The sequence below is a fragment of the Protopterus annectens genome, chromosome 16.part0, assembly GCF_019279795.1.
Source record: "Protopterus annectens isolate FY-2018-M chromosome 16.part0, PAN1.0, whole genome shotgun sequence".
NCBI classification, from domain to species: Eukaryota; Metazoa; Chordata; order Ceratodontiformes; family Protopteridae; genus Protopterus; species Protopterus annectens.
The window spans coordinates 92,829,214-92,852,522 of NC_056750.1; the positions used below are offsets into that span (position 1 = coordinate 92,829,214).

General features: G+C 41.3%; 1 protein-coding gene across 1 annotated transcript in view; it reads right to left on the reverse strand.

Moving 5' to 3' along the window:
- LOC122790519 (lysine-specific demethylase 3B-like) overlaps positions 1-23,309 on the reverse strand; it is a 1,629,922-nt gene that overhangs the window by 957,065 nt on the left and 649,548 nt on the right. The window lies entirely within an intron of this gene.

The window sequence follows — 23,309 nt, forward strand, 5'->3', positions numbered from 1 at the left end:
AACCCATAGTACTGAATTCACATTTTCCATGCTAAATGTTTTCATACATTTCTTTAAAAATATATCCTCCTTTGCTATATTTTTCCTTCTGGGCCCCCCCCCCCCCCCGACACATCTTCACTACTGCAAATCAAATTCCAGTCTCTATCTGTAAGAAATATTCCTTATTGAAAGCTGATTTCTCCCAGAATTTTCTTAAGGTCCATTAAAGCAGTTTTCAGTGGAATATAAATATATGCCAGTGTAATCCTTCTCTCTTTCCAGTAGCCCCTTAATACTATAAATATTCTATTACTAGTGGAGCTCCTCTTGCAATTAATTTAAGTACTCCCTCTCTCTTTGCTTTCCTTTGCTCCAGCTATTCTGTTGAACAACAATCTTGAAAACCTTATTTTATCAAATTCACATTGTCTGCTTTTTCCATGTGTGTCTCCTGGAACATAGCTACTAGCACTCTGAATTTTTTTACTGCAGTTCACTACTTTTTCTTTTTTTGTATTTATCTGCGAGACCATTAACATTTAAACACATTACAGAAAGAATAATGTTTTTGAGAGATGATTCTTCCCACCATTTTTGTATAACAGTATTTTATTAAATGCATGGTTCCAGCTTTTGTATTCAATACATACACCATTTGGCAAGTTAATCTTTTGTACAATTGTTTGAGCCTATGTCACATCTTGCAGAATTTTTTTGTTTTACTGAAAACCCTCAAACAAAAACACACACACCTTCAATATTCCTGTAAAACCTAATAACTTAATACACAAAGCTATGTACATAATAAGAACAAACATTCTAAAATGATAGCCACACCCACAGGCTAGAGACACCCAAAAAGAAAAGTAATTTATGCTAAGATGCATGACACAGCCTGTGATTTTAGTAAATGCTTTCTGATTTTTGTCTTTATAGCCCTCCCAGCTAAGAAAACGCCTGAATGCTTTCAGTAAACATTTTCTCCAGGCCATTCCACTTTATCAGATTGTCTTATGGTGACATGTAAACCAGACATACTGCTAGGGATACCTTCTTTACCAGAAAAAAAGCCTTATAATATTCTATATTCTTTTCCATTTGTATATTTTGTAATGCACAATAAATCTCAGAGTTAACCCAATCATTTGTCTATGCAAGCATAAGAAAAACACATACATTTTTGTTTTGCCATGCTCTATTAACCAGACCCTTCCTCTCTCCTTTTTCCCCCCTCACACTGCAGTGCCTTCCTTTCTTAAAACTGAACAGGTAAAAGGAGAGAAGGGAGAAAAAAAATCACCTGTTAATAATATTCTCATTACATTAAAAAAGAAATGAAAAAGCTTTACTTCAAATCTTGATAAGAAAACCATGCAACATTTAAACATTACCATTAAGAGAAAAAATGCGTTTTACTTGCAGTTAACTTTTCACCCTCTCATTCTCTCTCCAAAGTAGTTCTCAGAAGCTTAATGACAATGTAGGGCATTATGCTTTAGAGTCCCCTACAAATTTAGTAAAGTCCACAAAAATCCAATATTTCCAAATACTCTTGTTCTATGTTTCAAAATTGTAATTATTACTTTGTAATTCCACATCTGATCGTTTACACCCAACTGATTTTATTTTCTGAACATTAACAACATGAAGCAGGGTATCAGCTTTAAAGTTCCCCACAAGTTTAACAAAGTCCAGGGAAGTTCAAAATTTTCAGATTTTCCTTTTCTGTCATGTTTCACAAGTATAATTATTGCTTTATCATCCCAGAGTTGATTTCCAAGTTACTAGCTTTAATCTTGTTCATCTCCATCTTCCAAATCCTGTTTAACTTCCAACATATTCCAGATTTTTCTAGTCAATACTTATGTTTTCTTCCTTATCTAAGGCAACTGAAACAGTGGAAAAGATTTTACAGGCTCAATCACTCTGTAGCCTTAACACCAGGAAAACACAAAGCAGAACTTTCTGATTCACAGCTCACTTTGTTGAACAAACTTTTGCATTTCCTCCTTAACATGTACTTCATCAAAAAATGATTCTGCCCCCCCCCCCCCGGGAAAAAAACACACTGACAGTTGGGAAAGTACAGTTGTGTACACTTACCATAAATGTAGATGTTCGAGTGTATTCACTGTTGCAGTCCTTACAAAATGGGATATCTGGCTCCCAGTAGCCCACAGTCGGCCAGAATACCAAAGTCCTTGGTATATGACTTTGGCTGCCTTCGATTTAGGCTTGACGCCAGGTACAAAATAAGGCAGCCAATGCCATTTCCTCAGTTTTTCTTGCCTTAACTGTCAGGAGCCCCCCAAAAAAGGTTAGACCAGGAAAAGAAAATTCAGTCTGTGCCCTAGGAAAAAAAGGGGGGATGGAAGGGGGGCGGGGGGGGGGCAAGACTGCAACAGTAAATACACTTGAAAATCTACATTTATGGTAAGTGTAGACAACTGTACTATGTTCATCGTGTTTCACTGTTGCAGTCCTTACAAAATGGATCGAGTCCCAAAGACCAGGAAAAAAACAAAAGGGAGGAGGAACACTCACTGTTTAAGGGTTGGTAAGGATGCCTTGCAACACTGCAGTGGCAAAACCAGCCCTGGACGTAGAAAACAAGGGTAAATTGCAATGTCTAGTGTAAGCGTGGACAGAAGTCCATGTAGCTGCTTCCAGTATGTCCCTAGTAGGTGCACCTCTTAAGAAAGCTGCTGAGGTAGAGGCTGCCCTAGTAGAATGGGTCCTAATACTCTAAGGAGGAATCTTGCCATGCTGTAAACAACAAAAGTGAATACAATGAGCAATCCACTTAGAAATGGTCTTCTTTGAAATAGCTTTGCCCTGAGCTCCAGGAGCAAAACTGACCAACAACTGATACGACTTTTGAAAAGATTTAGTCCTGTCCAGGTAAAATCTAAGCTGTCTATGCATATCCAGGTAATGCAGTAACCTTTCCCCTTTATTCTGAGGATTAGGAAAGAAGATAGGCAGGTGGAAAGACCGGTTAAGAGACATGCTAGACACCACCTTAGGCATAAAGGAGGGATTAGTTTGAAGAGAAACCCGATTCACATGGAAGACTATAAAAGGCTCTACTGCCATTAAGGCCTGCAGCTCAGAAACTTTTCTAGCTGAAATAATAGCCAAACAAAAGGCAGTTTTCCAGGAGAGAAACTTCAGGTCTGCTGAGGCAGCTGGTTCAAAAGGAGGCAGAGTAAGTTTCTCAAGTACAAAATCTAGAGCCCAAGCAGGAGTAGGTACCCTACTGGGAGGCTTTAAATTGCTAGTTCCCCTGAGGAACTGTTTCATCAAGGGATGAGAGAAAATGGGATGCTCAAAGGAACAATGAGCAGAAATAGCTGAAACATGGATTTTGATAGCAGAACAGGAAAGTCCACCATTAAGAAAGCTTGCCAGATAGTCAAGAATGAGAGGAACAGTAGGTTGAGAAAGGTCTTCCCCTCTAGTCTGCATCCAAATGGGGAATATTTTCCACTTAACTGTGTAAGATTTCCTAGTGCTAGGAATCCTGACCTCATCAAGGACCTCAACCACTTGTTGGGAAAGGTTTAAATTATGAGCCAAATGCAGAGTCTGAAGATGAGGATGAAGAATTCTTACCCCTCCTGAACCAAGAGATCTGGTACCGGGGAAGATGTCAAGGCTGAGGCTGGGAGAGACTGCAAAGTCATGAATACCAATGTTGTCTGGGCCAGTCTGGAGCTATAATTATGGCCCTTGGTTTTTCGTCCCTTATCTTTAACAGCACTCTGGGAAGAAAAGGCAGAGGAGGGAATGTATAAATCGAGAGCTGTGTCCAGGGGAAGGGCAGAGCATCCACTTTCCAAGCTTTGCTGTGATGATCCCTGGTGCAAAAGGTTGGAAGAAGGTGGCTGGTTGGAGATAAGAAGAGATCCATCTGGGGAGTGCCCCAATGCCGAATGATGCGGTAGAAGATGGTCTTGTTTAGTTGCCACTCGTGAGGATCCAGAACCTGCCTGCTCAACCGGTCTGCCAAGGTGTTGAGTCTTCCTGGAAGAAACTGAGCTATCAGATTAATGCCCATGGAAGCAGCTATGGACCACAGTATCATGCTTTGTATGCACAGGGGTAAGAGTGCATCCCTCTCTGCTTGTTGATGTACCACATGATTGTCATGTCTGTCCTGACCAGAAGAGTACCAGGAGACAGATGATGTTTGAAAGCCATTAAGGCCTGCTGGACTGCCAACAATACCGTCAAATTTATGTGTAAATGAACCTGTTGAGAGTTCCAAGTCCCCTGAATGCATCTGCCCTCTAGATGTGCTCCCCAAGCAAAGTCCGAAGCATCTGTGGTGAGAGTCTGGCTGGCAGGAGGTGGACAGAAAGGCAGGCCTTTGTTCTGTGCACAAGCAGTCGCCCACCAAAGGAACTTCGTCTGCAGGCAAGGAATCAGAGGAAGTATCAAGTATAAATCCTGAGTGTGCTGACACCAAAGGTTTTTGAGGTACAGTTGTATTTTCCTCATATGCAGTCTGGCATATTGAATAATCAGAATACATGAAGCCATGAATCCCAGGGATTGCAGGAATTGCCTTGCAGAGAGCTGGGTCATGCTTGCCAAATATTTGAAGTAATTCGAAAGATCCATTTGTTTCACTTGAGGGAGGAATACCATCTGGGTGGCTGTGCTCAGGCTCGCTCCCAGGAATACAATCTCCCTGGTGGGTACCAATTTTGACTTCTTTTCGTTGATGGTGTAGCCCAAAGAGGTGAGAAGGTTCTTTACAAAGTCCAAATTGTTTAGAAGTTGCTCTGAAGAGTTTGCCTGAATACGACAATCGTCAAAGTAAGGGTAAATTTGAATGTTTCTTTGCCTGCAAAAAGCAATGACTGGAGCCAGGCATTTGGTAAAAACTCTGGGAGCAGTAGATAAGACAAAGGGCAGTGCAGAGAATTGGGAGTGCCTGTTCCCCGCCCTGAAGTGAAGGAACTGCCTGCAGCTTTCCCTTATTGGGATGTGCAAATAAGCTTCTTTGAAATCAAAAGTCACCAGCCAGCATTGGCAGCAACCGCTGAAGAGTGATCATTCTGAATTTGGGAATATCCAGAAATGTGTTTGAAATGGATAAATCCAGAATAGGGTGCTAGGTGCCCCCTTTTCTGGGAACCAGGAAAAGTCTTGAGTAGAAACCCTGGCTTATCTGTAAAATCAGGAACTAGCCCAATTTGCTCCCAGGTTTGGTAATGAAGAAACTTGTTTTTCTGCTTCAGCGCTTTGATTTGGTGGGATATCTGGGTATCCATGGTGGGCAGGGAAGGTGTGGAATGAGATCTTGTAGCCTTGGGATACTATTTTGAGTACCCATTTGTCGTCTGTGATGGTGAACCAGACTTTTGCAAACATGGCTAACCTTCCCCACAAAGGAAACCCTGGGCCAGCAGAGGCAGGCAGGAGAAGGCCGGAGTCAGTGGGAGTGCTTGCTTTGGGAAATTTGCTTAGAACTCCCCGATTTTGAAGAGGAAGCCTGGCAGTGCTTAGCCTTTTGATGGGTGGAAGTCTGTCCCCTAGAAGACCTGTAACCCCCTAGACCTAGTGAAACTTTTTACTAGGGCCAGGAAAAGTCCATTTGTTAGAAGGGTATGAGGAGGCAGAACTTGCACAAAGTCCTTAACTGTTTGCATAGATTTGGCCTTATCCTCCAACTTTTTCAACACCTCTTCTGCTTTGCTACCAAAAAGATTGTCCTTGTGCAAAGGCACATCCAGTAATTTAGATTTGACAGGTTCAGAAAGGGGCTGTTCCCTGAGCCAATCATGTCTTTTAATGACAGAACCAGTGGCTGCTGCCCTGCAAGAAGCCTCGAAAGCATCAAAACCACAATGTAGAGAATGTTTAGTGACAAGAGTGGCAGAATTCAATAAATCATGCATGTCCTTACTCTCCATCAGGGAAGGAACACCAGCAATTTTAGCCTTAATAGCCTCCAAAGTATGCTGCTGATACTTAAACATATGAAAAAAGGCAATTAACAGAGCTAATAGCCAGGGTAGAAGTAGTATAAACCTTTTTACCCCATCTATCCAAGGTCGTAGATTCCCTGTCAGAAGGAACAGGATTTTTAGCAACCATGGCTTAACACCCTTAGGGCCCTGAGAAATAATCTCTGGATCAACAGTAGGATTCTTGAAAAGGAACTGATGAGAATCAGGAACTTTGTAATACCTGTCAGGCTTTCTGGGAGTAGGAGAAATAGAATTAGGAGTCAAAGAATTCTCCATGAAAACATCATCAACCACTTCCAAAACTGGAGGGATAGCCAAAGGATTATGCTGTGGCAAATCCAAGAATTCCCTAATCTGTTTCTTAGACTGAGGGTAGTCCTGACTTTCCCATTTGAAATGCTCCCTAAGAGTATTTAGAGCATCTCCAAAAGAAAAATCTTCTGGAGGGGAGGCAGAAGGAATAGAGTCTTCTGCATCCGAATTCTCAAAACCGGAAAAAAGTGGAGAGTTTCCCTCTTCATCAGCAGAGTTGCTGGACACCTCAGAGTCTGAGGCAGAGAATGCTTCTGGGGACAATTCCCTAATCCTTTTAGAAGGAGGTGGCTGAGAGTCCATGATAAGGGTCAAGAGATCACTAGCCATTTTAACCATCTGTGCCTGAGGCATTTGAGGGGAGGGTAACACCTGCTTAGGACTAGATGTTTGGCTGGATGGCCTGCTAGAAAGCCGGAGGGACTTGGGAGGCCTAGCCACCACAGAAGTGTGAGGGACTTGGGAAGCCTAGCCACCACAGAAGTCTGAATCAAGGTCTTCGGTCTGGATCTGGTCTCCAGGTGAAGAAAAGAGGCATCAGAAGCCAGCGTCTGCTTAGGGGCTCCGAAACTATCAGACACGGCGACTGGCAGAGGGTCAGAAGATGAAGAGGAAGGCTGCAGTATGGAGGACTCGGGAAAAGGTCTCCGCAGATGTCTGCTGCTGAACATCGGGGGACTGTAGGGGCAAAGAAAGCACCTCACTGTCTACCGCTGGGCCAAAAACCAACTTAACAGGGATGCTGTTGGTTAATTTGACCATAAGCCTGTTGCAGTCCTTATCCTTGTGCTTCTTGGGAACATCTGAAGTCGGGAGACCAGAAGACGCCATACTGACGAACTTAGGCCAAACTCTGAAATACTTGAACAAGATTCTAGCTCTACGATGTATGGTACTCAGGTTGAAAGAAGCAGAGAAAACAATTAGGAATGTTGTGTTCAAGGCCCAAACAAGTAATAAAATAGGAGTGAAAACCATGGTGCAAAATCTGTTTTCCACTGGCAAGACAGTTATTAACTTTCTTTGACATTCGTTAAAGCAAGAAAAGAGGGTCCCCAATGGGGTACTTATTTGAGGATGTCTTCAACTAGGCAGTCGGAATACAAAAAAAAGGTATTCTGACGACCGGCACTCATGCAAAATGCTTCTGCTTCGGGCTCTGCAGCAAGAAAGACTGAGGAAATGGCGTCAGCTGCCTTCTTTTGTACCTGACGTCAAGCCTAAACCAAAGGCAGCCGACATCATATACCAAGGACTTCGGTATTCTGGCTGACTGTGGGTTACCAAGAGCTGGATAACCCTTTTTGTAAGGACTGCAACAGTGAAACATGATGATCAGCAGCAGTTTGAATATCACGTCTACTTTTCCCTTAATAATGGAAAATATTTACTCCTCTTCTGCCGAAGTACATTCTCCACAAACAATGTACTATCTCCCACTTTTAGCACTTAATCTTTCTGCCACAGTTTTGTCAATATTTTATCGATAAGACTTCATTTTTTACTATTACACGTCTAGGTTGTTTTTTAATAACCAGATTTCGAGCATACACACAATGAGCTCTTTCAATTAACAGATCCAGTTATGGAATACCAATCCAGTTGCTTATTTGTGCTTTCATAAAATTAATATAGTCAATTCCTTCCACCTTCTCTGGTACAGCATAAAATCTCATGTTTTCCCTATGTGCTCTGTCATCTAATTCTATTTTTGACTGAAACAACCCTTCTTATGCAGTCTCATTCAGCCAGCCTTTTCTTCATTTCAACCTGTGGGTTTTGCAGTTCTGTCACCTTGTATGAATATCTGTTTAAGTTTATTCCATTTTTTCCAGCTTTTTGTTTGTTTTCATAAACTCCTTCAGTGTTTTTTTATTTTAACCAGGTCTGTGTGCAGCTGCTTTACACTCTCCTCTAAGGTTACTGGAAGGCATGTCTGAAACTTGTAGTGCTTCCTGCTGAACCACTGTAGTACCCCTCTCAGCCCATGCTTTTTTCTCACCTTCTGTAGCTGATTTATCTCCCGATCCTTTATACTTCTTTTTTCCTGGCATCCAGGCAGTGCACTTACTAGCTAGTTACTGAAATTTACCCCGAAATCTAGGTCCACTGGCCTCCTTTGCTACGTTGCTGTTTTCAGACTGGGAGAGCCAGAATTAAGCTGTTACTCAATGTGCAGCCATCTTGGAATCTTCAGTGGAAAACTGATGGAACATCTCTACGTTGTCTGGAGGAAGAAAAACCTTCACAGAAAATAAATCTAACAAAACATCATGGAAAACCTATTCTGTGAGAAGGGATGAGAGAAGATTTCAGAACGCTCACTAGAAAACCCATAATGGTTAGAAGAATGAACACTTGGCTAAGGAGACTAACAAATGGCAAAAGAGTCTGAAAATACAAGACAAATGTCCAAGTACAGAAAAAATGTATGTCCTGAAGTCTGCAATAAACAATTACTAGAGCTAGTCACTACAGTCTTGGTGCAGTACATACTTTAAAGAGCAAGACAGAACTGATGAGGTATGCCAGATACAGAAACTCTCAAGAAATATTTGAAATAATTGCCAGTGTAAAGGTAGGCATCTTTTAAGTCTAGCTTTACCAAGAAAGTTAGTAAAAGGACAAGAAGTAATAGGGTCTGAAGGGATAACAATTTTAATTTTGGAATCATGAGAAAAGAGAATGAGAAAGGAGAAGTGTGGCACAGGCCTCCAAGGTCCCTTCTTTCTTTGGCACCCCATAAATCCTTGAATAAAATCCTTTGTCTGTCAGGGAGGCATTAGTTCTACTACTCCATGAGATAAAATTTTTTTCATAAATGCACTGGAGGAAACAAGTATAGATTTTTTTAAAAGGCAAGGGGCAATGCCCTGAAATGGAGGGAGAGACACCCACTGCCAAATATAACCCCACCACCAAATTACTTTCCGAACTAATTTTAGGGCATTGCTTTACTGCCTTTCTCCCCTCACACTCTCCAGTGTAAACTTACCTCTGCTGTTCCTGCACTTCATATGAAGTCCCACATGTCTCTTACAGCTGGCTGACTGGTTTCTGCCAGTCACCTTCTCTCCAACTCTTCCTGCTCTGTTCGCCCTTCGGGCTCACTCCGCCTCCCTACCCTGCCCCCAATTTCCACCAGCTCCCTCTACTCCTACATTTTCTACAATAAATTCCTCCCTCCCTCTACCAACCAATCATTTCCACTCATCAGTCCCTCCCCTGCCTACCTCCTCCTGCCAATCGCAAACACTCCTCCCCACCCATCAAAGTCCCTATAACTTCTCCTCTATTGCATCTATACATATATCCTCTACCATGCCTTCTCTTCTACCTAAAACCATTCTTACCCCATCTGCATTCTATTCCTACTCCCTTTACACCACACTACCTCCTACACCTATAACCAACTGCACCCCTCCCCCCTATCCTACCCCCCTCCCCACCTCCTTCCTCTGACCATAAAAACACACTTCCACAACATATCTGCCTCTCTAGTTCAACCCAATCCACTACCTCAGAATAAAACCTTTCCCCCTACCAATTAAATATTGCAAACCTAAATTAATACTCTGTTGCCAACAACTATCAAAGTCCAAATCAAAACCACTTCTTTGCTTCCTCAACTACCTCTGCTTAGCTGGGGACATGCACCCAAACCCAGGACCAAATACTGCCCCTAGTCCCATTCCCCCTGTCACTAATAAAAAAAACAACCTTAAATACCTAAAATTCATCATCATCAATGCCGAGAGTTTAAAAAATAAAGTAGCCCACATTCACTCTTGGCTAAACCACAACCTACCCAACATTGTAGCCATCTCAGAAACCTAGCTAAAAATCACATATTAGTGACTCCGAATTCCTCCCCCCTAGATTCCAATCTCTCAGATATGACCGCATAAACAGAAAAGGTGGTGATGTAGCCTTAATCTACCCTAACCAGCTATCAATAACGCCCTACCCAAATCCTATCCTTCCATTCAACAATGCAGAACCAGCAATAGGCCTACTAAAAATAAATAACCACAAAAACACTTGCATAATTTCCCTCTATAGCCCCCCTGGTAATAACACCACTACTCGAAGAAATCCTCCTATGGACCTCTAGTAATATTAAGCTAGAGACCTACATACTTGGAGATGTAAATACAGATTGGAATAAAATCAATAACCCTAATCCTACCATAATTATCAATCTATTTAATTATACCCAACTAACTCCATCACCAGGCCTAACAAAACAAAAGCCCAGGTACTACACTACACTGGACCCTAGTATCCCATCCTAATAAAGTCATAAATCCACCTGACCCTAAAGGAGACCACTTCCCAGCTTTCACCCATGGAGCTACCCTCTCTTCTCCTAACCTACACCAGTATATTCAAACACACAACCTCACAAACTTTAACCCCACTACTTTCACTGACCCCCTAAAACAAACGAACTGGAACCCCCTAAAAACTCTTCCACTAGACAAAGGCCGTAGAATTTTTCAACTCAACCTTTCTAAATGTCTTAAACTCCCTAGCTGCAATAAGAACAAATAGAGTAAAAACCAAGACTGCCCCATGGCTAACCAAAGATATCAAAAAACATATGCTACAAAGAGATAAAAACCTGGAAATCATACCACCAATACAAACAGCCTGATATTTTACTCAAATACAAACTACGCAACCTTACTAAAAAACAAGTTATTAGAGATAAAAAGTCTTAATATATAAAACTTCAGTTTAACCACTCAAAAAAATCCAAACAGTTCTGGAATTCCATTAATTCTCTTCTCAACCCAGGTACCAAAAGCAACCCCTGCCCTGACACCAGCAAATCTGATCCTGAAATAGGCACTCTATTCAATTCCTTCTTCACCAACTCTATAGCAGAACTGACCAAGACCTTCCCCAGTAACAAACCTTCCCCTCAACCCATCCAATCTTCCTCACCCCTACACTTCCTCCTCCTACATTTGAGCTCAAATCCATCTCAACCTCCCACATAAAGAAATTACTCTCTAAACTAAAACCATGCTCCAATGCCCCTGACAGTATCCCATCCTCCTTCCTAAAAATACCTGCAGATGGCATTGCTCTGCCCATTAGCATCTTGATCAATAGGCTCATGCTGGAATCTTATGCACCCAAATTATGGTGTGCCGCCTTTACTCTACCTCTCCATAAAGGAGGCATAAACAATAGCATCTCAAACTTCCGCCCCATAGCTATCATCTCCCCAATCCCTAAACTCCTAGAAAAATGCACCCACCTCCAGCTTATGCCATTCCTAGCCAATCACCAACTAATCACTCCTACCCAACACTGCTTCCGACCTGGCCATAGTACCATCACTATCCTTCTCTCCTTCTTACATACAGTAAACCTTACCCGCGACTCTGGAAAAATAGTATCAACAGTTTTACTGGATCTGTCCAAAACACTTCAATACCATCTCCCATACCCACCTCTTAAACCATGTATCTAATCTTAATCTCTCCCACAATACCTTATCCTGGCTCTCCAGCTACCTTTCAAAAAGGTCTCAAGTTGTAAAATGGGAGAAAGGCAGCTTTACCTTCCTTCCTACCCCCACTGGGGTACCCCAAGGATCCATACTTGGTCCAATGTTATTCAACATCTTTATTAACAACTTTCACAAAGCCTTACCCAACACCAAAATTGTGCAATACGCAGACGATTCTACTTTAATCTGCTGTGCCTCTAACCTTCCAGAGCGCCAAACACGGACACAAACTGCTTTCTCCACCACTGAAAATTGGATGCTCCAAAACCAACTCTCACTAAATGCCAACAAATCCAAAATACTTTTATTCACCCTCTCTAAAGCCTCCCCCATTAATAAAAACTCATTCCAAATAATTAGCCATAGCAACTCTATTATAGAGGTTGTTCCCTTCGCCAAACTTATTGTAGTTACTTCTGATAAACACCTAAAATTTGATACTCACATCCAGCAAAACATTAAGAAAACCCATATAAAACTTGGCTTGCTATACAGAAACATCCTTCCACCAGACTAACTCTAGCCGCTACCTATCTACTCCCCTCACTACTGTATGGCGCTCCTCTACTAACAAACGTATCTGCCTCTCTTTCCTACAAACTGGAAGTCTGTTACAATAAAATTTCCAAATTTGCAACCTTTCATTTGTTAAATTGGCTTGAACTCTCCAAACATCTAGATTACCTCCAAATCACCATAGCCCACAGACTAATGTTTCAACCTAAGTGCCCCTGCACTAACCAACATCCTTCAACTTTATAACCCTCACAGAACTCGCAGATCTACACACCAAAACCTAATCTCTGTCCGCAAACCCAATCGTCCTGCAAGTCAGCTTCTGCTATCCTTTTCTGGAGCTAAAAAATGGAATTCTCTTCCTTCTTCTCTAAGGACTTGTGAAAACTCTGAAAAATTTACAACTCAGCTACATTCCTATCTTTCTTCTAACAGGAAATGCAACTGCACTCCCCCCACCACCACCTAATAATCATTCCACCCCTTAAACTCCTGACTTACTCTGACTTCAAGCTAACCTAACACAAATGTACGTATTGCAAATAAAATATTCTATGCCAGTTTCTCTTGCATGAAATTAAATTGTAACTGCTTTTTCTTTTCCACAATTGTACCTGTAACTAAAATATGAAAAGCGAACATTTTTGTAACTAAACTATGTAATGTAGAGTTTTCTCCCTGGGCCGCCACTGACAATGGGCTCCCTGAGCCCAGTGGACCTCCCCGGTCATCAGACTGGAAATAAATAAATAAACTTGTCTGTAACAATCTGGTGCCTTAAAAGGAAGATATAGACTCAGACAGAGAGAGGGAAAAAGAGAGAGAGAAAGTACGGATAGGGCAAAGAAAAAGATTATTTGAACAGGAGAGAGGCCTGAAGAAGCATACGGTCATTCTGATTTTTTTTTTGGACTGTTCTTGATTTGAGAAACTTGCCTTTTATTATGACACTGTCTTGCCAATGTTTTTTAAAATCTCGTTTGTTTGCACCTCTTTATGAAAAGAGGAGCAGAGGTGGAAGGAAAATGTTTATTTGCCTTAAAAAAAGAAAGGATGGAAAAATTTGGGTCCCACCTCCAATCAACTTTTCCCTCTCATTATCTCTCTTAAGCACCTCAGCTGCATAAAAGTCAAACAGCAATTCATTGCCCAAGGGACATTTATAATTCCAGTTTTAATATCTTCAGGAAAATTTTGTGAATGCAATCAAACAAATCTTTTCATGACTGACCCAGAAGCCGCTGACTTGCAGACTGAATCAACAGAATAACAACATTTTAAGGCATGTTTAATAACAAGGAAAAACAATAAAGACATTCAATTAATTTTTCTCCTCAGAAAAGGGAAGATTAACAGTAAACTTTTTGTGTTCTCAAAAGTAAAAATTTGTGTGTGCAAGCCAGACAACATACATTTTCCCAAATTTGTCAAAAGCTTTTCCACACCTGTCAGAGGGAAATGGGATTAGCTTTACCAAACTGTCTAGCAGAAGTAGTTTTGTATAGGAAAGTTTCTGCAGAGTCGTAGAGTTACCAACACAAAAGTTATGTACTTACCATACCGATAGATCTGTGCTGTCTGTGATAAACACTACAACTACTATGTAACAGTAAAACTTTTCCTCACAAAAAAATGGTGACAACAGAACGTACGCCCCAATGGGGTACTTAGCTGCCCAACTTTGAAGTACTAGTCAAACTCTGATGCCAGATCCCTTCAGTGGCAAGAAAATTCTGAGAGTGATACCCTAATCACTGAATTTATACCACTCTTCTCATGGTGTTCAGCTGTTAGGGTGCATGGAAGGTGCCCTAAAACTTTGGAAGCTGACTGTTCTTGCAAACCTTGGTTGGATATATGTCCCATATAACTTAGACTACTGTAACAATGAACTAATAACGAACACATTTACTAAACTACTTTACAATCTTTACGTGGCAATAGGAAAGTTCAAACACCATATTCAGTATCATCCTGATGAATGTGAGAGGACTGTCTGCACCAAATCAGTCCATAATTTTGTTTTTCACAAAATGGTTTAGACTGCTGAGCTTCAGAATAAGCCTGTGGCTCTCTGCCTGCCTTGGCACAAAAATAAATAAATAAATCGTGAATAGCAGCTTTGGCCTTTCTGACCTGGTGAGATCTCCTGTTTGCTTACAGGGTGAGTAGAACAGTACCCTTCTGCCCTGCATGCCTTCAATAATGGGATGGGGCATCTGGCAGGGACCCGGTCCAAGTGGGGGACGTTGATAAGAATTCTGTAATCTGCAGATATTGCATTCCTTACCAACCTGTAAGAAGTGATCTCTGACCACCCATCTAAGTGATGGAACAACCCTCCTCTGACTTTGTCCATACAGCAGTAGTTGGGGAAGACTTTAGGTATACTGATAACCATTTGTGAACTGTCTACAGTGGCCTGACTGGCAACAATTCCCTTCAGCCATATGATAGTAATGGCTAATACTGAAGGAACTGTGTCCCTGGTGCCTTTGTGCAATCTCTAGGTGACTCTGAAATGGTCCAGACTGAGACCACATTCACCAATGGGTCCTCTGCATTTGCTCTAAGTGTTATAGATGTTGAAATTTTACTCCCACAGTCATTGCAATTTTTGCTCTTCGCTTCCATATTCATAAGGTGCCTGCTAACCTTGTCACTGAACAGGAGACACCTATGTAAAGTGGAGTCCAAAAAGGTTGCATCTGTAAAGTCTGCAGTCCTGAACAACGTGCACTACTGCATGATGCCTACAGCCATGACTCTGGATAAACTTTCGGCCACACTGTAAATCAATGGATCATGTATTCATTTCCAATGGAGTAGAGGGATAAAGCCGTGACTATGGCCCAGGTGACTAAAGTTAAAATAATGGCTTGAAAGCATAACAGTGCAGAAAGGGAGGAGGACTGTGCCCACCCTGGTGGGAAGGAAATGTGCACATTCAGGGCAAATCCCCACAGTTGGACTTCCTTGATGGAGACCAGGAAAACAACCATGTTGCATTTCTTAAGGGCAGATGGTATATCCTGCAGACATCAGACCCTTGCAGAAGTTAAGGATGGGTCAGCATTGATGCCCACTTCATGACCCACCCTTAAGGTCCGAGTCTGTGCAGGGGTGGAGAGTAAAATAAGTCAAAACTTTAGTGCCCTAGGATGCCTCACTCTCGTTGCTAGCCATGAACATCAGTTGGAGCAAATACAGGAGATGCAGGAATGTTTCAATAGACTCGGTGATTGTTGAGAGACTCCAGGAGCTGCTGAAGGTCAGCTATGTGGGAGACAAAAAGAGAGCAGAAAAAATTCACATAAACCATGTCGTTCAACAGGCTGGAAGGCATAGCAGCTTAGGCCTAATTGTACCCAACTGATGCACATATGGCAGCTCCTCCTCTACCCAGACAGATTAATCTGGCATGAAACACTGAAATTTCACCCTGTGTGAAGTAATTTAATATCCCCAGCAATAAATTACAAGACAAAATAAGTGCTTTCTGAACCTATCATCCATCCTTTACCAGTGAATGGTTGGGCAGGGCTCTGTACTGCAAAGCACATTTCAGGGCTGCTGCAGACACAACTGGGTGTGGTTTAGGGGTCTTCCACCTGACTGACGAATTCTTGGGTGAAGAAAATAGCTATCAGACTCAATGGCATTGCTGCTCATTTACTGGGGTTGTCACAAGCTACTCTTGTCAATATCTGTCAAAATGTCCACAAAACTTAAGAAAGCCCACAAGGTCTAGGGGGGAGGGACTATAAACTTCCAGCTGTCTTCAATATTATAACAACTCAATCAGTGGCCCACCCACTCTAAATTTAGGGTCTTCAGTGACTGACTCTGTAGAAGCCTCACACGTTTCATCATTGTAAGGGGCATTCTAGATTCCTGAAGGTGAGTGGGACATCCTGATGACAACAGTCCCTTGAAGAAGTCAACATTCACTGCATGCCCACAGCCCTCAGGGTTTTAATGAGTATGTGTAGGGGGTGGGGACTAATGAGGTCAAAATAATTTCTCAGTGGCAACAGTATGACAGCACCCCAGGATAGTACAATTTTCTCTCCAGCCCTAAACTTTGGATAGAGCAAGTCTGGGGACGTGTGTTCTACAGATCAGTCATTGAGGAGAGACACCTGGAACAACTGATGGTCAGCTGTGGGGAAGAAAAAAATCACATGGACCATGTCATGCATCAGAATGGAGTGGATCACAGCTTAGGCCTTGATCCCAACCATCTGCCATCTGTATAGTAACTCCTCTGACACACAGCATTTCATCTATGTCCCACTGAAAATTTACTTGGCATGTCAAGAAGTAATTTAAAATCCTCCGTGATAAGGTAGAAAACAAAAATAAGTGGTTTCTGAACCTATTCATCATCCAGAACACCTTGTCCAGTGGCGGATGGCAGGTCTCTAAAGCACAGGAACCAATTTCAGGGCTGTTGCAAAAATGACTGGGTGTGGCTTGGGGAGGATGGAAGACTTAGACTTCATGGATACTGGTGCTATTGTACTGGGTTGCCAAAGGAAGGAGGGACAATCCAGATCTAGGGGTGAGACTCCACTCCTTCGAAACGCATCCATGGGTTGACAACTGGACATGTGTTCCAACTCCACTTTTGCTGCATAAACTATCTAAATTTAGGATCTTCAGAAAGCAACCTTAGAGAAGCCACACTCTCCCTCATCATGACCTATGGTGAGGACTCCAAGGGGCAGTCCAGATTTCTAAAATTAAAAAAGCTTTACTATGCTTCTTGTGGGCAGGTTGTAATTCAGAGGAAGGTCCTTTGGAGGATGACTTTTTTTGGGGAATGCTGCAACAGCTCTTGTATGGGTGTCTTCCATATCACAGCATGCTCTGCTGATAGTAAGATAAAGCTTCAGTCAACACCGTTAATAGCGTGATCTGAACAGAAAGATGAACAGAGTAACAGGACTCTTCCTGCACTTGCACTGAAAATTCCAACTCTTGTTGCTGAGAAAGCCTGGATGGGAGTACACTGTGTTGTCGGTGCAGGAGATAGTGAAGCTGGTACCATAAAATGCCCCAAACAATACTGGATGAAGGGTACTGGAATCCAATGCAACTAATACAGGAAAACACAGCAAATGACACAGAACCTGAGTGTGTGTTACCAATCTCTGTTAGGGTACTGCATTGAAGGTGGATTCAGTTTAACTAAGTGCTACAGCTAAGGAGGCACAGATACCATCAAGAACTGTAAAAAGGAGACACTAGATGCTAGATATTTACTGGGGAAAAAGCGTGGGATATGTCAGCTTGATAACCACCACCAGCAAGTCTGATGCTACTGATGAAAAGAAGTCTGAGGGGGAGACCTGAAAAATTCTGCTGGCAAGGCAATGCTGTCCTGGAATAATTTAGTTATTTGGCTAGGAAAGCAAGCAACCAGCATCTCCTCTCTTACTAATTAATTGCCTTGCAAAGCTCCTTGTAATCAAGTTCAAGAAATGCTGCGGCTCAGAATGACAGACTAATGACTGCTTGATTGGTGGAGTTTCCTCCAACTCCTCCTTTACCACCAAATGTTCTGCTTGCTGACACCATGGATGGTACAGTATCAGGTGTGAGGATAAGAAAGATTCCAGAGATCTGAATACAAAGTTTTGCTCAATCTCTCTTCACAATAAACTTCAGTCTGTGAGGCCTTTCAGATGGAAAGGACCTCTCTGATGACGACTAAAAGGCACTAGCCAACTTCTGGAATTGAAAAAGCAATGGGACTGCTTGACAGAAACACGGTCTTACACAACATAGGCATTTATCATCTCTTTCTGGTTATCCTGTTAAACACCCAGAAGATAAGAAACTCAATGACATTGCTTCTTTTTTTAAAGCTAGACACAGTGAAGTGGCACAGTCAATGGGAATCACTTCTCACCACATCACATTCTTTTAACCAGCAATTTCAGCATCATGCATGGGGGAAAATTGGTCTAAGAACATACAATGCCAATTTAGAACAGTAAATTGGGAAAAATGTCTGACAAAAAAGAAACAAAGGGGATCTCTCTGTTCAAAAGTGACTGGAAGTCTCACATAAGGGAGTGAACTATATAACAAGATAATGTAAAAAGAAGCAAATCTTAAGATGCACTTTCTTTTGTTGCTGAACTCATCACAGCAATTAACAAGTGGAGAGCTGGGAGCCAAACTATTACTGAGAACGGGAAGGAGAAAGCAGAGTGAAGTTGCTTCAGGTGCTGAATAATTCTAATTTCCCATGGCATACAGTCAAACATTACAGATTACAGACCACTTCTTGGCGAAAGCCCTCCAAACTGGTGTGATCTCAAAAAAACAGTGCATCCCGCAAGCAGCTAGACACACTGGTAAGGACGACTGCTCTGTTCAAGACCCCTGAAAAGGGTATGGAAGATTACTCCTCTTTTGAGGATGTTTAGGTCTAGACGATCATAAAAAATCCTTCACAGTAATGAAGGCTGTTTTTTTTTTCATTATAAGTTATCAATCATGTCTAAAAGGTCTGATCAAAAAGCACTTCCCCTTAAACTGAGCATTCAGGATATTGCTCCTGTGGTCAGCAAGCCTTTTCAAGGCTTGATCCACTAGGAAGTGCAGCAACTTAGAGAAATAAAATCCAAAGTTCTTAGACTCACTGTGACAAAGTATGCACATGTACAAAGCTATAGACTTTGACAAAAGAAAAAAATGTGGTGGTTTCATGAACATATGCTGGATTAAAAAGACCTCAAAGACTCAGTTTATTAGGGTTCCTGGTGAAGGGACTTAAACCACTCAGCTGGGAATGTGTACTGGAGGGGGGCAGGTCTACTTTCTTGGGGGCTGCAAATGTAGGGTTGGTGTGTCTTCTGTCTAGTAGTATAGATCACATAGTCCCTTGGCTAGGGTGACACACAGCCCCAACATACACACAATACATAACTAGGTGTTGTTAGACAGACAAAACAGAGGCTTAAGACCAGTCTCCATTCTATTGTCATGAGCCTCAATGGCCCTGTGGAGAAGAAATCATACAAGAATGCTAAGAGGAGGACATCCTGGCCTTGTTTATCTCACAGACAATGACAATCAGGTTTTCAAACTCTTCACAAAAGTCTAACAGTGTGGGAGTTCCACTCTTCTGTAGATCTAGAAGCAAGTTCACAAAGAGTCTTATATAAAGGTGACAGTACAGCAGCTGTAGATCATTGCATAAATGTTCATTCCCTGTGGGTGGCAAATAACAGAGGCCAATGCTGGGCTTACAAACCTTAAGAGTGTAATACCTCACCCAAACTTAAGATCCTATTCCCATTAGGCAACAAACATTTATTTTCAAGAAGGCATGTCTCTGGACTATGCTCTAAGTTTTGGACCTTGTAACAGTGACCCCAGTGCACACACCACATTTCAACTGATAAACACAAAAGAAGCGTTCAATAATCACTAGCCACTTATTGGCAATGTAGACCAGGAGTTCTCTCTATATGCAATCTCTAGACAGCAGGGCTAAACTGCTTGCACTTATAGTAAAGTGCTTCACACTGTGGACGTGGGAACAAGGTGTACTTAAAAGACAACTAAAGGAATCACGTAACTCTGCAAAATGTATTTTTTTTAATGCTCCTCAGTCGAATATAATTGTTGATAACCCCCATCTGGAGACATTTTTTTTTTTTTGCAGAGAGGCAAGCCACAATACATCCATGTGGGAAGAAACCCACAATAAACCCAACTTCTATATAGCAACTCCATGGCTGTGCAACCATGGGAAAATGGAGTTTGACAATTAGTGCTTAACTGAATGGCATTCAGAATAAACAGGTTTGGTGAATCAGTTGGCTACCACCATAAACCCATTTCCTTTTCCCAGATTCTACATCTTACTCAACGCAGAATAACTGCCTAGAATGCCAAATATTAAAAGAAGAAGAATGCCTTAACATTTTAATATGTTCCCTAGCATACTCCAACTTCATCAATGCACAGTGCATAGCATGCTGAGGCAGAATAAAGTCTCATGATACTTTACTTAGGAATATGACTCCTTGGTCTTTGTATATTCTTACCCATCACATTTTAAGATCTCTGGCAAAGGAGAAACATACCAAGGTATTTTGTAGCTTTGGTCATTTTACACCCACTGGGATTACAACACTACAGAGTTTTTAGACGTTCAAAGCTTTTTTATTACACTCTTTCAGTTAAAACTACAAACCTACTAAGCCTTAGAGAATTCACACCTCTTCTACTTTACAGTCATAGGGTGGAGAATTAAACTACTGAAAGCAAGAATGTCATAAGGAATTCAGTGAATCCACTATTTTAATCTAATTTAAACAGAATTTAACTCAATTATACATTAATGATGCCTTTAGCCATTTCTCTAGTATCATCTTAGTGATGCCGCTTGGTTCATAAAAGCATTAATATTTTCAAAGCCATGCTTAATACAGCTACTGAAAGATTTAATTTGTAGTTTACATGACCGGTAATAATTGCACTGGCACTTGACCTATGCAGAGTACAGCTAAACAGAATATTAAATGTTCATGTACTATTTACACTTCGTATTATGTACTATTTACTTTTGTAATAATTTTCATACTTCTCTAAAAATGTCAACAATCAAGTAAAGACAGAACTGCTTAGCCTCTTATGAAAGCTAACACATGGATTAATATAAAGCTGCTGATAGCATGTGTGTAGTTTAAGTCGCTACTGAGATACTGTCAGCTGTATAGAGAAATGAAAATTTACTGTGGATTGGATACTCTAAACTGGCCCTAGGCGTGAGTGCGTGTGTATCTTGTGTGGAAGGTTGGGCGTCGAGCTGGCAACTCAACACCGAAAAACCATTGTAAATCATGAGAGGACAGGTGATTCCTAACCTGGAAAAGCTGAAAGAAGAAGAAGAATTGGGACTTACATAATACAGTTTTAAGATCCAGTATATAATGAACATGGTGGCAAAATTACCATTTACTCTTCAATAACATCTGTGGTTCTAGAGATATGGGCAAATATTTAAACTGTAAGGATAAAACCTGATTTTGTCAAAAGTCTCAAAAAGCAACTACTTAAGTTGAGTACAAGGTTTGATGGCTCCAGTGGAGAGAGCAAGTAAAAATGAAAATAAACTGCTTACTACATAGTCTTTAAAACATGATGCAGAATCCAATCCAAAGAATGTCATTGGAAGAATTAGACTCTTTCGACAGCAAGTTAAAAAATAAGCAGGCCATATAAGTGCTACTTTAAGTAAACAGAAACAAGCTATCACATGACTGCAGCACAAAATAAGCTTAATTTCTCAGCACTTAAGAGAACATTAATGAAAATACCAAGCTCAACCCGACACCCAAAAAAATGTTTGTATGTCTGTCCCTAAACAGCATATTCTGGGTTATAACAAAATAAAAACTGATCACAATTATTTAGGAGTGCCACACAGAAGTTAGTACAGCACAGAACATGAACAGAATATAAAAATAACTACTTTCTTCAGTTTCCAGCAGCTGAGGTCTTCCCTTAAACAGTTACTGTGAAAATCACCCTTTGCATAAGATCGTCATACAGAAATGCTCGACAGTGACTGGAGGAGAGGATGAACCCAAGGTCCATTTATATTAAACCAGAACAGTTACACAGGCATCTAATGAGTGCTGATGTGGGCCAGAAACTGCTTATTCAGTGAAATTAACTGGACAAGTTTCATCATGAAACACAAGCTTAAGAGTTATACATCAATTAAATGAGCTTTCTTAAGCTAAATTGTCAAAATTCCGACCCATACACAGGTGATCCCTTCCTATTAAGTGAATTAAAATTCAGAGACTGGCTACCCGATGCTTGACTAACAATGAAGAAAAGAGCAGCTGAACAATAAGAAAGGAATATCAAAAATAACAGCATACTCTGAATCCACATCTCACAAACCAAATAAGTATAATAGAAACTTCACAAGTCTGCTTTAAACTGTATCATACTGGTTGAAAATCTAGCAGTGATAGACAAAATCAAAAGAAACAAAGATTAAATAAAAACAAACCATCACAAGAAAATAAGTAGGCAGGTGGCAAAACTACGGGTTCAAATGACAAAACAGGCTCAACACATCCTTTTGTTTTACAATAGTTTAGACCTCACCACACAAAGGCAACGATGGATGCGGAATCGGGATAAAAAAACTAGCAGTGCAAACATCTCATTTTAACCACAGCAAACCAATCCCAAACTTTAAATAAATCCTGTGTATGCCTTTGAGCTTTACAAGCTATCTTTGATGAAGTAAATGTTATTCAAAAAAAAAAAAACAAAAAGAAACATAGTACTAGGTCAGCCTGACAGCACAGAGGCAGGGTATGCATCTGTTCAGTCAGCAACCTCAGTACAGGAATGGGTTTAGGTTGCTGGTAGGGCCAGCCCGGGGGTGGGTTGTGTCTGATTAGAATGAAGTCACTGACAACAGTCACTCCTATCCCATGGGAAGGACCATAGGTTAGCTTTTGCATATAAAAAAAAGACATCTAGAGGAGACCAAAGGACTTACACCCCAGAAGTTCAACAGCAACAGATGGATGTACACTGGCCATCCCAGCATTTCATTCCACCTGGATATGGAATGTGAGACTGCTGCTGCAGGGCAATGGCTCACAGCTGCCCACTGGGACTTGCTCCTTGGCTCAAAGAATTCTGTCAAAAAGCCAACTCCCAGAGAAGTGAATCCCACCTGGTAAATGGATAATCTAGGATTTTCTGGTAAGGAGCTACTGCGACAACCAAAGGAGAGAATGGGATATGCGGAAACATATCCCAAGGGTACGTGGCAGTATCAGGGGTACAGACGAAAAGCCAAACACATGTTAATGTCACATATTAATACTGGCGTACCTCCAACAGCACACAATCTGTTCCTTCAACACTTGCATATAGCTACCTCCTTAAATAAACCATGGACGGGAGTGGTGTAGAACAAGTCAACAAAAAAGGAG